Source organism: Tenrec ecaudatus, chromosome 12, assembly GCF_050624435.1.
Source record: "Tenrec ecaudatus isolate mTenEca1 chromosome 12, mTenEca1.hap1, whole genome shotgun sequence".
Taxonomy (NCBI): Eukaryota; Metazoa; Chordata; class Mammalia; order Afrosoricida; family Tenrecidae; genus Tenrec; species Tenrec ecaudatus.
In genome coordinates, this window is record NC_134541.1 from 113974945 (window position 1) to 113988055 (window position 13111).

At 52.6% G+C, this 13111-nt stretch overlaps 1 protein-coding gene across 2 annotated transcripts in view; it reads left to right on the plus strand.

Annotated features, from left to right (window-relative positions):
- XYLT1 (xylosyltransferase 1) overlaps positions 1-13111 on the plus strand; it is a 330985-nt gene that overhangs the window by 268069 nt on the left and 49805 nt on the right. The gene's annotated exons all lie outside the window — the stretch shown is intronic.

Here is a 13111-nt window from a genome sequence, read left to right on the forward strand (position 1 = left end):
GGGACGGTCTCTGACCTCACAGATCCCTAGCTGAGGCTGCTGGACAGTTTCCCAGGCCGCTGGCATTTGTCGGGAGGAAAGGTACATGCCCATCACACAGGAAACCCAGTGCACATGAGCAGGTCTGAAGGGACTTGTTAGAAGGCACTGTTTGAGCTTCGGCAGAACAGGCAGAACAGGAGGTGACTCGGCAAGCTGGGTGTTTGGGGAAAGCGGGAGCGAGGCCCCGCCAGCAAGTGAGCGTCAGCCCAGGCACCTGGGTGTGCAGCAGGAAGAGACCAGAGAGATCGCGGGACAGATTGTAGAGGAAAGCCTTTGTTAAAAAGAATTTTTTTGTTTGTTTAAGAGTCTAGGACGAGTCCCAGGACCAAAGAAAGGGATATTTTTCCAATCCACTGCTTGGCTGCGGGAGAGGGGAAGGGGAAGAGGAGGGAGCTGCTGCCCAGAATGCAGGGGGAAGGGAGAACTGGGGTCTGTCTATGTGGTTCCTGCCAGGCAGTGGGGCTCAAGTTGCTACTGCTCACCTTGCCCGGCCCCCTGTGGCTTCGCTGCTGCTGGTCTGTCTGTGGCTGTTGAGCCTTTTCGGAGAGAGCATCCGGCATCCTCCATCTTCATCCTTCTATCTTCATTGGGGGATTGGTGTGGTTCAAGCTGGGACTCAGGGGTCCCACTGACTGCCGGTGCCACCCAAGCCAAGTGGCTCTCCGGGTCTTGGTTGGCTCCTTTGCAAAAGGGCACGCCTCGCTGCCGTCAGCTGCCTCACCATGGTTTGCTGTGAGGGAAACCGGAAACCCGGTACCTGGTACGGAGAAAGTGCTCCCTAAATGCCCATAGCGGTGCTCACCCAAAGTGACAGATCCTCCCAGCGGGGGGTTCCACAGGACAGACACTGCGTCTGGGTTGCTCGCCTTTCTATCTTGATTGCCTGGTAGATCACGTAGTGCCTAGAGGGAAGGGCTGCCTTCATTCCTACTTAAGGAAGGAGAGTTCCATGTTGGGCTGTTGACCCCCAAGCCAGCTGTTGGAGGCCACCAGCCGCCTCGAGGGAGAACAGTGAGGCTATCCGCCTGTGAAGGTTGCCAGCCTCAGAAGCCCCCGGGGGCAGTTCTTCCCCATGTTATAGGATGTCTGTGGGCTGGAATGAACTCCACAACTGTGTGCTCCAGGAAGGAAGGAGGCAAAAAGGAACAAAGGGAGGGAGAGGGCCGGAGGACAGTGGTCCATGGCTACACCGGCTGGCCCCCACCCCCAGCTGGGGCTGTGTTGCCATTCATTCCCGAGCGAGCTGCAGAAGAGTGACCCATCCTTGAGGGCATCTCTGACCACCACAATGATGAGAAGCATCTCGGGGCTCGTTCCTGGATTGGGGACCAGAAAGGAGTTTGGTCTTTAGTTACGTCCTCGCAGATCCTCAGGTTGCACCATCCAGACAATGGCACACGTACCAAAGAGCTGGAGAGCCGATTTCCAGAGGACAGTGGCCCGGGTGGGTGCTCATGAGCCCTGCTGTGGGCTCAGCCGCTGCCCCCTGGAACTGCCCTGCTCCACAGATGCTGAGTGCTCCCGAGACTGGCAGTCTGGGGCGGCGCTCACAGGGACTAGGTGTTTGTACCGAGCACCATGCCTGGGGCTCACCCTAAGTTCTTGGTTCCTTTTCACCGTCGCTCCCCAACGGCTCCCCAGGTTGGATCGGATTCTTATTCCCATTTTTTTCAGATGGCCGGGACTGTTCAGAAACGCTGTCATCTCCCAAGGTGACGCTGGGCTGAGCAAACACCCAGGTGCTCTGACACGGTTTAAAACCCACTGCTCTGTGGGCGGCATTCCCTTTTAAAAGGTTCTCACTTTTACATGGAATGTTACAAGACATCTAACTTTATGTGGGAAGGAAATGACCCCAGGATAAGGGAAATGTTGGAGAAAGTAGGAGAGCGCTCACTCCTGATTTGTAAAACCTATTACTCAACCACAGTTCCCAAAACCGTGTGGTAGATATGGATACAGTGACAGATAGGTTGACCAATGGATCCAAACACAGAACCCAGAAATAAAACCAGCTCCCTACTGACACCAGATTTTTGATAAAAAGCTCAAAGCTGAAATAGTAGGGAAGAAATAGTCTTTTCTTTCTTTTTTTTTTCCAAACCATTTTATTGGGGGTTCGTGAAACTCTTATCGCAATCCATCCATCCATCCATTGTGTCACGCACAGTTGTACGTTTGTTGCCATCATCAGTCTCAAAACATGTTCTTTTTCAACAAGACGGTGCTAGACAAATTGGATTTCCATCAGCAAAAGAATGAAAGGGGACCCTTATCTGACACCATGTAAAAAATTAACTCCAGGAGGATGAGAGTTCAACATAAACCCATCACTGTGAAGATCGTCCATGAAAAGACCGGGGCAGATGTAAGGGTCCCCGTGCGAGGCATAAACTTACTGTCCAGCATAATGAAAAACACCCACACCACAGGCGGCAAAGAGAAGAATGGGAACTGCCTAAATATAAAACATTGAGGTACATCAAAGAATGAAAAGAGAGGCCAGAGACTGGAGGGACATATTTGGCAACGATACTTTGGAAAAAGACTAATCTCTGAATCTATAGAAAGCTGCATAACCTCAAGAAGAAAATCACGATAATCCATTTTAAGAAGGGGCAGAAGACACCAGCAGACAATTTGCTAAAGATGACAACATCTGGGCAGCCAACAATCCCATGAAGAAACGCTCATGACCACCGGCTATGAGAGAAATCCAAATTCAGATAACAGTGAGATCGCACCTCACACTGACACTGACAGCAGAAAACCACAAATGCTGGAGAGCGTGCGGGGAGGTGGGATGCTCGTCCATTGCTGATGGGACTGCAGGATTGTGCGGCCGCGATGGAGAAGCAGTGTGGCTCTTCCTTCAACAAAGTGAATAGAAATCCCAAGGGGCCCAGCCGTCTCCCTCCACAGATACCTCAGCGGAATCAAGGACAACACTCCCCCCCCACATAGATGCACACGCAGGTTTCCTGCCGCGCCAGCCATAATACGGAAGGATGGGAACCACCAAAGTGCCCCTCTGAGGATCCACAGAAAAATACACCTGGCTAAATACATCCAGTGGAGTACTACGCACCCCTGAAAAACAGCAGTGCCACTGCCAAGCGCCTCATCACATGGATGATTTGGAAAGCATGATGTTCTGCAAAGTGAGTCAATCCCCTAAAGGCAGATACTGTATGAAATGGCTCTTATGCGGGGGGCAAAAATCCAGAGAACTGGTTTTAACACCATAAAAAGTAGGCTTGGGGTGGGGGGAAGGGAGACGAAAGAGCGAGGAGGACAAAAAATAAACTAATTTAAAAAGAGGCATGGCGGTCGGTGTACAATATGAAGACAATAATAATGTATAATTTATCAAGGGGTCACAAGGTGGGAGGGGAAGAGGAGCTGATACCAAGGTCTCAATAGAAAGTAAATGTCTATAAAATAATGATGGCAACATATGTGCAAGGATGCTTGATACAATTGATGTACGGATTGTTGTATGAGCCCCCAATAACATTTGAAAAAGAAGAGGCGTGTACACAACCACACACCCAGAGACACACACACTATATCAAAGGCAACCACAGAGTGGTAGCCAATAAATAAAGCTTAGAACAATGTCTGCCACAAAAAAAAAAGCAAGTTGGTCATAAGTGCCAGTTATTTTAAATGTTTTATGTCACCTCTGTTTCCAGGATGTGGTCTAAGTGGTCTAAGGCACGAGGCTCAAGTTCCACTTGACTTAGTTGCGGGGGATGCGGGTCTCCAGGTGGCAGTGTGGGTTCAAATCCCACTTTCGACACTGTATTTCCTTCTGTGCTCTGGTGGCGCAGTGGGTCGGGTGTTGAGCTGCTATTCACAAGGTCAGCGGTTCGAGCCCACTAGTAGCTATCTCAGAAAACCCAAAAGGACAGTTCGGCTCTGCCTGTAGGGTCGCTATGGGTTGGCCTCAACGAGATGGCATTGGCCGGGTAGGGGGTGCTATTTCCACGGCGACGGGGGCTATTTCCATGGCAACAGAAGAACCTTCCCCTGCGTCTTCAGACAGGGTTGCCTCCTTTTGATGTTAACTGGGGTTTCCAGTCAATGTTTAAAAAAAAGAGGAAAAAAAATCTAGATCTGTCCCCGAGAGATAGCCAATCACTGTCTGTTTAAACTGTCTTGATTTTTTTTTTTAAATCATCAGTCCTCTAAGAGAAACAAACCGCTTTGGAACTCTGAGCGAAGCAGACATGGGGTGGCATGCACACGGTGCTCTAGTCTCTCTCTTGCGCCAGGGATCCGCGCCTGCCTGAGGTTTGCAGAGGTAGCTGTAGCGTCGGCTTGGCCGTGGCCGGAGCGCGTGGTTCCCATCTGTCAGGCAGCCTGACCTTGTTCCAGGACAGATGGGCTGTGAACCTGGCAGGCTGCCTGGGAAGGCACCGAGCTCAATGACAGTGTCAGCTGCCTGCCAAGCACCATCCTACCCTGGACCCGGGATCTGAGCGGCTCTATCCGGGAGTCCTGGGAGATGGAGATCCCAGCCATAACCTTCTCTCAACAGAATGAACCTTTGTAGAAGTGCTACGACAACGTCTACAGCCCACAGCAGAGCAGCCTGCAGGCGAGGCACCTGACCGAGCGCTAGTGGGTGGGCCCGGGCTGCATCCCCAACCCACCAGCCCTCGTTCCACGTCTGGTTCCAAGTCTCTGTGCCAGCTAGGATTTTTTTTGCGGTGGAAAGGCGCAGGGAGTGCCCTTGTGTTTCATTTCATCCTGACAGCAGCCCTGTGACAAAGGTGTCCTTGTGGTCTCTGGTTTTCAAGATGAGCAGGGAGAGCTGCCGAGAATGAAAAGGACCTGTCTGTCCGGAGCCACACAGCCAACGGAGCCAGGAGCCAAACCTACAGCTGCGTGCCGTCAGCCCCGCATTTTTAACAACGCCGACCTCCGGCGCATGAGCGAGCTGTGCACTAAGGTGCCTGTCGTATGAAATTGGAATGGATAAAGGTTGCCCGAAGTGACTGCCATCGTAGGAACATGCGCAGGCGTGTGGCGTGGTAGGGAATCAGTGTTGCTCCTTCCCAGCCATCGATGCAGAGAGGACCGGAGCTCGTCCGAGCAGCACAGCGCAGCTCAGCACCTACTCTTCCTCATCCCTGTCGACGTGATGTGCCACGGGGGACAGCCCTACTAAGGGGTCAGCCCAGGAAGGCCATCAGCCGGGGGTTCACAGCACAGAGGGGGCTTCCTGAAGCCAGTCTGGGCCTGGGGCTCACAGGGAAAGAATTGCAAAAGCAGTGGCAAGGGCTGGGCATGCCTTTCCTCCGGCCTTGCTGAGCAGAGGATGCAGGAAATCCTTGTCCATGGTGCTGATTAACTGGGCACCTAGTGCGTGCCGGGCGTGGTCTGCAGCATACCCACAGCACACCGGCGGGGCGGAGACCTTTGTCACCCCATTTTGCAGATGATAAGACTAAGGCCCAGGAGCCTGAGTCACGCACGGGTGGCAAAAGTGGGAGGGGCGCCTCTGCAAGGACCTCCGGAACCCATCTTCACTGTGCCCAAGAACGCCTTTCCCACTGAAGTCCCATGGGCTTCTGAGATTCAATCTTTTGAATCCAAAGCGGGCCTTCCCGTGTCCCCCAAAGACCGAATCCAATAACTGGCTATAATTAGCCATTATAAAGGGGGTGCAGAATTTGGCTGACCAACCGTTCTGCCCTTTTGAGAGCCAGATATCTGGAGAATTCAAATAAAACACACATACACACACACACACACACATCTCCAGCCTGGGCGGAATGGCAATGCAGTTCTTCCTTCACGATTCAGAAGACGCCCAGGAACCAGCCTGGCCTCCGGGCTGCTGATTCTTGTCAGTTACCTTCCCATTACAGCAGTCGGGAGGAAGGGCTGACGTGTTAAGATTTCCCCTTGATGGATCGTCAGATAAACTGCCTCTTCGAATGGCCTGCGTGTGTTTAAAATGAAAAATGTGTGTCTCACAAATGTTCTCCGCTGAGGCTTTGAGCAGTGACTTGCTTGCCAGTTCCTCTCCAAAGCTGTGAGCGGGTTTGAACTCCACACCGTTTTTTCTCGGCACCAAAAAGGTAGATCGGAGTCAAACTGAGTGTCTCAAACGGACTCTGTTTATCTAGGCGGTTCTGGAGGTTGATTATCCAGGAGGGTTATTCCCTGGGGTCCCCAGCTGGAAGCGTGTTCCCTAGCACCCGTGCTTTCCCTCACCCAGTGCATCGCCCCCATGGAACAGGTGTCACTCCGTGTCACCAGAGCTGTTCCCACTGTACAGTGGGCTGCTTGCGGGCAGAGGACAGCACCGTGCTCTGCTGTTGCCGGTATCTGCAGAGTTGGGGGAGAGGGTCCCCAGGAAAAGACGCAGAGCTTGCAAATCTTGGCCCCGTGAAAGAGGACAGCGCAGGTAGGAAAATGCCGGGTTATTCCAAAGGCTGAGTCAGCCAGGCCCGGTGGTGAGCCTGGCTCAGCAGGCTGGACATTGTCCTGCAGATGAGGGGAGCCATTGAAGCGTGTTAAGTGGCAGAGGCGGCCTGATCAGGCTGGCATTTTAGTGAAGATCTTCATTGAGACTATTTCCTAGAGGATGGGGTGAGCAGAGGTGGTGGCGGGCCACCACTTTACCCGGTTCTCTTTCCTGTGGGTGCCCATTGGTGGCTGTAGCCGTGCCCACGGGGCCCAGGGAGAAATGCGACACCGGCAGTTTCCATACATTTTCCTCTGCTGTCTTAGCACAAGTCAGTGTCACCATAGCCTCTGAATACGTTCAATTTGGAGACCCCCCTCTCTCCCCTCCACTTCTCTTGCCTCTTTCTGCTTTTTCAGAGACCCTTGAACTTGACTTCTCATTGCTAAGATTCTGGGTAGTTCTCTAGAGGGAAGGGGAGGCTTTAGGATCTGGCTGCTGTGTCCTGTGAGACAGACTTCATGCCTGTGGCTTTTTTTTTGCCGAAAAGAAAAGCAGAATTCAAAGCCACTCAGATCCCAACTGACTGGAGGTACCGAGTGGAGGTGACTGCACTGCACCCCACTTCTGTGACTCTGGACAAGACATCCCCTCTCTTGGAGCCTGCGTCATAAGACCCGAGGCTGCTGGGGAGAGTAGGCATTTCTCACCTTGTAAGCAACAAAAGGGAAGTTCTTCTGATCATGTATCCAAAACGGATTACATGATTCAATCACTCTCCATCAAATCAATGCTAACTCAAAGCAGCGATGGAGGACAGGGTAGAACTGCCCCTGGGGGTTTCCAAGACTGTTTACTGGAGTGGAAAGCAGAGTCTTTCTCCCAGAGTGGCTGGTGGTTTCGAACTGCACATCTTGCAATTGCTGCCCAGTGTGTGACCACCACATGACTACTTTTATAACCGTTAACCGTTTTTACCCAAGGACCCTGATCCGGAGGTTCATTTCCCAAGACTGCCCTCACTTCCCTAGATCGAGACCTAGGAAGAGCATTCCTAGCAGACGGAATGCAATGGGAAAAGGCATCCAGACATCCATGAGCATAGTCCCTGTTTCTCAGGCTTCCACAGGTTCTTCACCCAGGAAGCATGGACTGAAGCCTCTCTCCAGATGATACCACCTTCCTTGCAGACAGGGAGGAGGACTCGAAGCCCTTGCTGATGAAGATCAAGGACTGCAGCCTTCCGGATGGATTACGAGTCAATGTCAAGAAGACCAGACTTCTGAGGACAGGGCCAATGGGCAACATCATGATAAACAGCGAAAAGATTGACGTTGTCTAGGATTGCATCTTGCTTGGAACTGCAGTCAGTGCTGCAGAAGCAGCGATCGAGAGACCAAATGACGCGCTGCCTTGGGTCAATCTGCTGCAAAGACCTCTTTAAAGTGTTGAAAAGCAAAGCAGTCACTTTGAGGACTAAGGGGCACCTGACCCAAGCCAGGCCATTCTCAATGGCCTCCTATGCATGTGAAAGTGGGCACTGGATAAAGAAGAGCAAAGCAGAGTTGACGCATGTGCAGGAGGGTGCTGGCGAAGAACATTCAACATGCCCCGCACGGCTGAAAGAACAATGTGTCTTGGAAGAAGTGCGGCCAGCATGCTCCTTGGAGGCAAGTGTGGTCCTACCTCGTCTCATGTGTGATGGGCGTAGATGATCAGGAGAGGCCAGGGCCTGGAAAAGGACTCATGCTTGCTAAAGCAGAAGGGAACCGAAGAAGAGGAAGACCCGGGATCAAGCTGGATTGGCAGGAGCCATGGTGAGGACGGCACTGGAACAGACGGTGCTTCATCCTGGCATACCTGGGATAGCTGCGAGTCACCACCGACCTGATCCCACCTACCAGCACGACCTTGTTGCTGTTTCCATGACAATCCTTTGAAAGCATCGGAAAGGAGTGTAGTCGGCATTGGGTGCTCGGCACTGGGTGCTTTGTGACAGGACATGGACAGCCGTGAGCACGTCGGACCGAGGCCGGCGTGATGAGCTAGAAAGGTCTCTGAGGAGCGCAGCCGGCTCTTGCCTTTGACTTGCCCCTCGGCGCCCTGCCTCACGCTGCCAGCAGACAGGCTGTGCATGACAGAGGCTCTTATGAGGCTGGGGCTCCTGCTCACACGCCCTGGGCTCGGGGAACGTGAGAGCTGCTTCCCTCTCCCTGAGTATCTGCTCGCTGGGCATTCCTGAAACAAGGTGGGGACAGGGCTGCCTGCAAGCTGGTTCTAACCCTGTCACCAGCTGGATCCAGGCCACCTCTCTATGGGGCAGGCCCCAAATCCTTTTCTGCAGAATATGGGGCTCACTCATGCGTGTTCATCCATGTGTACTGGACACAGAGGACCTGCCAAGTGCTTAATGAGGGTAACTGTTTATACACCCTTTCTCCATCCAAAGTTTCCCAATCTACTGACGTTTGGCGTGGCAGTACCATTACTTCTAAACGAATGGCTAGTGTCTATCAAGTGCTTTTCATGTATCAGACACTATTGCCCAGATCTTAACTCACATGGTTTTATTTTATTAAATCCAAACCCACGGCCATCAAGTCAATGCTGACCCAGAGTGACCTCCTAGGATAGAACCAAACTGCTCCTTAGGGGTTGAATCCAAAGCACTTATGGGAGGGAGCATACTGCCTCAAGTTTATCACTCTGGGCAGTTGGTGGATGTGAACCTCCGACTCTGTGGTTCGCAGACCAATGCCTAACCTACAGCAGCACCAGGGCTCCTTATGTTATCTTACACTCACAACCCAAAGTGGTTTAAGCACTCGACAACTACCCGAAAGGTCATCAGTTTGAACCCACCAGGCATTCCGCCACTGGAGAAAAATGTGACCGTCCGCTTCCGTGAGGATGATCCCCTTACAGGACAGCTCTACTCCATCCTCTGGGGTCTCCAGAAGTCGGAATCGGCTACTAGCAGCAGGCATGGTTTTTAATACACTGTGTGTATGTTCAAAGACCCTTGTGTGAAGGCACTTCACAGCTGAAAGGTTAGAAGTTCAGGTTCTTCCACAGGCGCTCGGGAGAAGGTCCTGGTACGTGATTTGCCCTGAGAATCAATCAGCCACTGAAGACCCCGTGGAGGCCAGGCCTGTTCCGACTCCCCTGGGGCACCAGGAGCCGGGATGGGCCTGAGGCCCCCTGCTTGGCTCAGGATGGGGTTTGTGAGTAGTGGGTGCTGTTGCTCTTCCCCAGGGCAGCCGCAGTAAGTGGTTGTGGTTTGAGACTTACTTTGTACTTGTTTATTCCTGTTCATAGAGATTTCCAATGAGTTCATCTTAATACGTGTGTGCTTTCTTAGTTCTCTCCACAAAGAGTTCCCAGGGACTCCATGGTTACGGCGATGGGCCCAGAGGGTTCGTGGAGCTGGCCTAGACCTAGAGGCAGGCCTTTGTTTTTCCTTCAAACCCATTATTGGATGCTGACACAGATAGCAAATCATTCCATCATGCAATGACATCGTGCAGTCTTGTAAATTGCTACCACAATCCGTTTCAAAACATTTCCTTCCTTCTTGAACTCCTTGAGATCAACTCCCCTTTATCCCTACCCCCCCACCCCAACACACACACTGTACCCACTAGGAAGCCTTATTCTACTTGCTGTCTCTATAGGTTCAACAATGTTCATCAACTCTGGGTTCCATGTATTGAAAACTACAAACACATGTAACTAAAATTCAAGAGGGCCACCCACAATGACAAAATGCATTAGAGATAAATCCCAATATGAAACCACACCCACACCATATATATTATATACCCAACATGTGTCAGAAGCGGGACCAACTGATACCTATACAAGTCATGTTTGTCCTTTTGATCTCCTATAGTCATCTCTCCAATGCACTCCGTTTGATGACCAGTTTATTCCCATCCCTCCATTGTGGATAGAGGGAAATCTCTGGAGGCTTATTTCCTGTGTAGATCTTGCAAATACATTCTGGGCTTCCACTGTCATCCCTAGCCTTCTGCAAACCCAGAATCTCGAAATTTAGGCTCTGATACTCTCCTGTCCTTCTGCTTTGGATTACATGAGTCACACTCCTTTCGGTCACTGATGTGGGTGTGCTTCTTCCATGTGGACTGAATTGAGATCGTATTTAGATGGCTGCTTGTTCAGAAACAAGACTTTAAGACCCAGATACAATTCTATCCGATAGCCGGGCACCATCTAATTCCTTCGCCACACTTTGCAATACCACGCATCTTCTGTGTTCCCTTCCTGAGGGTGAGTATCGAGCGGGGCCATGATGTAAGAGCTCATGGTTCTTCCGTTGAAGCTAAGATTTGGTGAGAACCCAAACCCATTCCTGGACCTGTGTTTGTTATCTCCAGAGGCAAGCCCTGAAGGTGTTGCAGGGACAGAGCCCAGGGTGAGTTGTGGAGTAAAACGGCTCCACCAGAGAGAACTGTGTATGGGGTGGGGAGAGGAGCCAAGTAGAATGTATTGTCAACAGATCTCAAGCTGTTAATTAACCAGAGAGAACTCAATATTGTGTAGGCAATTATCGACTGGCGTCTGAAATCAACAATGGGAAACTCGGTCCCCAGCCAAATGTAATCTCCCTCTGGAGAGCTGGTGCAGACCAAACAGGGAGCAAGTTGCCTTCCCCCCCACCCCCACCTGGGAGGGGAATGCCACGGGTCCCCACGCCCATCCACCCAGCCAGGGCCAGCTCAGCTGCAGCCCATGCCCAACACACAATACCAGGCTTTGAAAGGCAACTTACCCTGGAAACTCTATCACCGACCACCCTTCCTCCCCCAAGATGTCAGCTTTCAAGCCAATTTCATGTGGAAGAATGGCCAAGTAAATTCACTATATGCCTATTCATCCCGGCCGACGCGGACTCGGTAGAGCGGCTAATGTGAGAATGGCCTTCCACTCCCGACTCTTAAAGGCGCTTTCTGGGGTCGCCAAGTGAAGCTGCAGCCACTGACCCAGGCAGATCCAAGAGGGGGTCCCCTGAGTGTGGCCAGCCCCTCCAACCTTCCCACTTAGGAGAGGCCCCATCCATTGTTCCTGCTGCCGGGATGCCTGCAGACGTGAACTTGTTCTGTATTCAGCAAGGCGATTATAATGAACTGTTGCAGAGTGGTAGAGCAGGGGGTGGGGCTGGTGAGCAGGAGCTGCTAGCCGGCAGGGCTGGGCTTCTGTGGTCTGGGGAGAGGGCAGACTTTCATCTCTGGGAGGGGGGCTGGTCTTATTGGGGCACATGGGAAGCACCTTTGCCAGGAGGCTTGGCCCCCGCACCTGGGCAGGACGCAGCTTCCTACGTGTGTCCTGTAATGCTGTAAACCTGCCTGCCCCATATGCCACTGGAATTAGGCATTGGTCACCAGCACTCACCCAATCAGAGAGCTGGCTGGGCTTGGCGTGGCAGGTGGAGCTGAGGGAGATGAAGGGTTGGGATTGGCTTGGAACCAGTAGCCAGAAGGCAGAAAGAGGCGGCATTCACTGAGCACCTACTGTGTGCCTGTAACGCCATCCATGTATCCATCAGGAGCCCTTGTGGTGCAGTGCTGAAGCACTCTACTGACAACTGAAAGGTGGGCAGTTCAAACCCACCAGCCACTTCATGGCAGCCTGCTCCTGTCTAGACGCCCGCCCCGAAAACCCTATGAGGGAGTTATGCTCAGTCCTACAGGGTTGCTCTGAATCAGTCAACAAGTGTGTGGGGGGGTGGATTTCAGGGGCGACTGGGTCCTTGTTGTTGCTCTCATGTGCTGTCACGTTGGCTCTGCCTCGTGGGGACCCCTGGTACTGGAGGGAAGTAGAACCGGCTGCCGTTGTTCCTGGAGCCTTTCGCCCGCTTTCCTCCCCAAGAGCTGCCAACCTTTTGCTTAGCAGCAAGCGCTTCACCGCTGTGCCACTAGGGCTTGGTGCCCACTCCACCACACCTGGCAAAGAGCTGGATGGCAGCGTGCCCTGTGTGCTGGGCACGTCTGCTTCCCGGGGCCTTGCGAGGTCAGAGGAGGCTGTCCAGAGAGGGCAAGTGACTGGAAGCTCTTGGGTGGCATGGAGAGTTAAGCATCAAGGTTGGTGGTGCAAGTCCACCCAGAGGCACCGCAGAAGAAAGACCTGGCGATCCTCAAACAGCCCTGAGAATTCAGCATGTGGAGTCAGGGGGTCAGGGGTGGGGTCGGAATCAAGAATTGGCTCCAGCACCTGGCTTGGTGAAACGTCGTGTGTTGGCACTACTGGGGTTGGGGGAGGGGGGTGTCTGTCCCCGCGGTGTCATTCTGTCCGTAGAGCCCAGGCACCCCGTTGCCGCCTGCCTTGGGTCTTGGCACCCTGATCTTCTCCTCCCATCCCCTGCCTCCCCTGGTGTGAGCCATGGTGAACCCTTTCCCTCTAAGGAAAACCACAGCGAAGCCGTGTGTGCGGAGAACCCCGGGTGATAAAGGAGCTGTCACATCGGCACCGTTTACCTGTTAAGGGTTTGTTCAGCGGGAGAGGCAACTGCGTGGCTGGCAGATGGAGACCCGTGTGGCTGCCTTTTAAAACACTGTCACAGCTGTGTGCTCAAGCTGATTAGCTGTGACTTTACCGCGAGAGCCAAGATTGATGGCGATAAACGTGGAA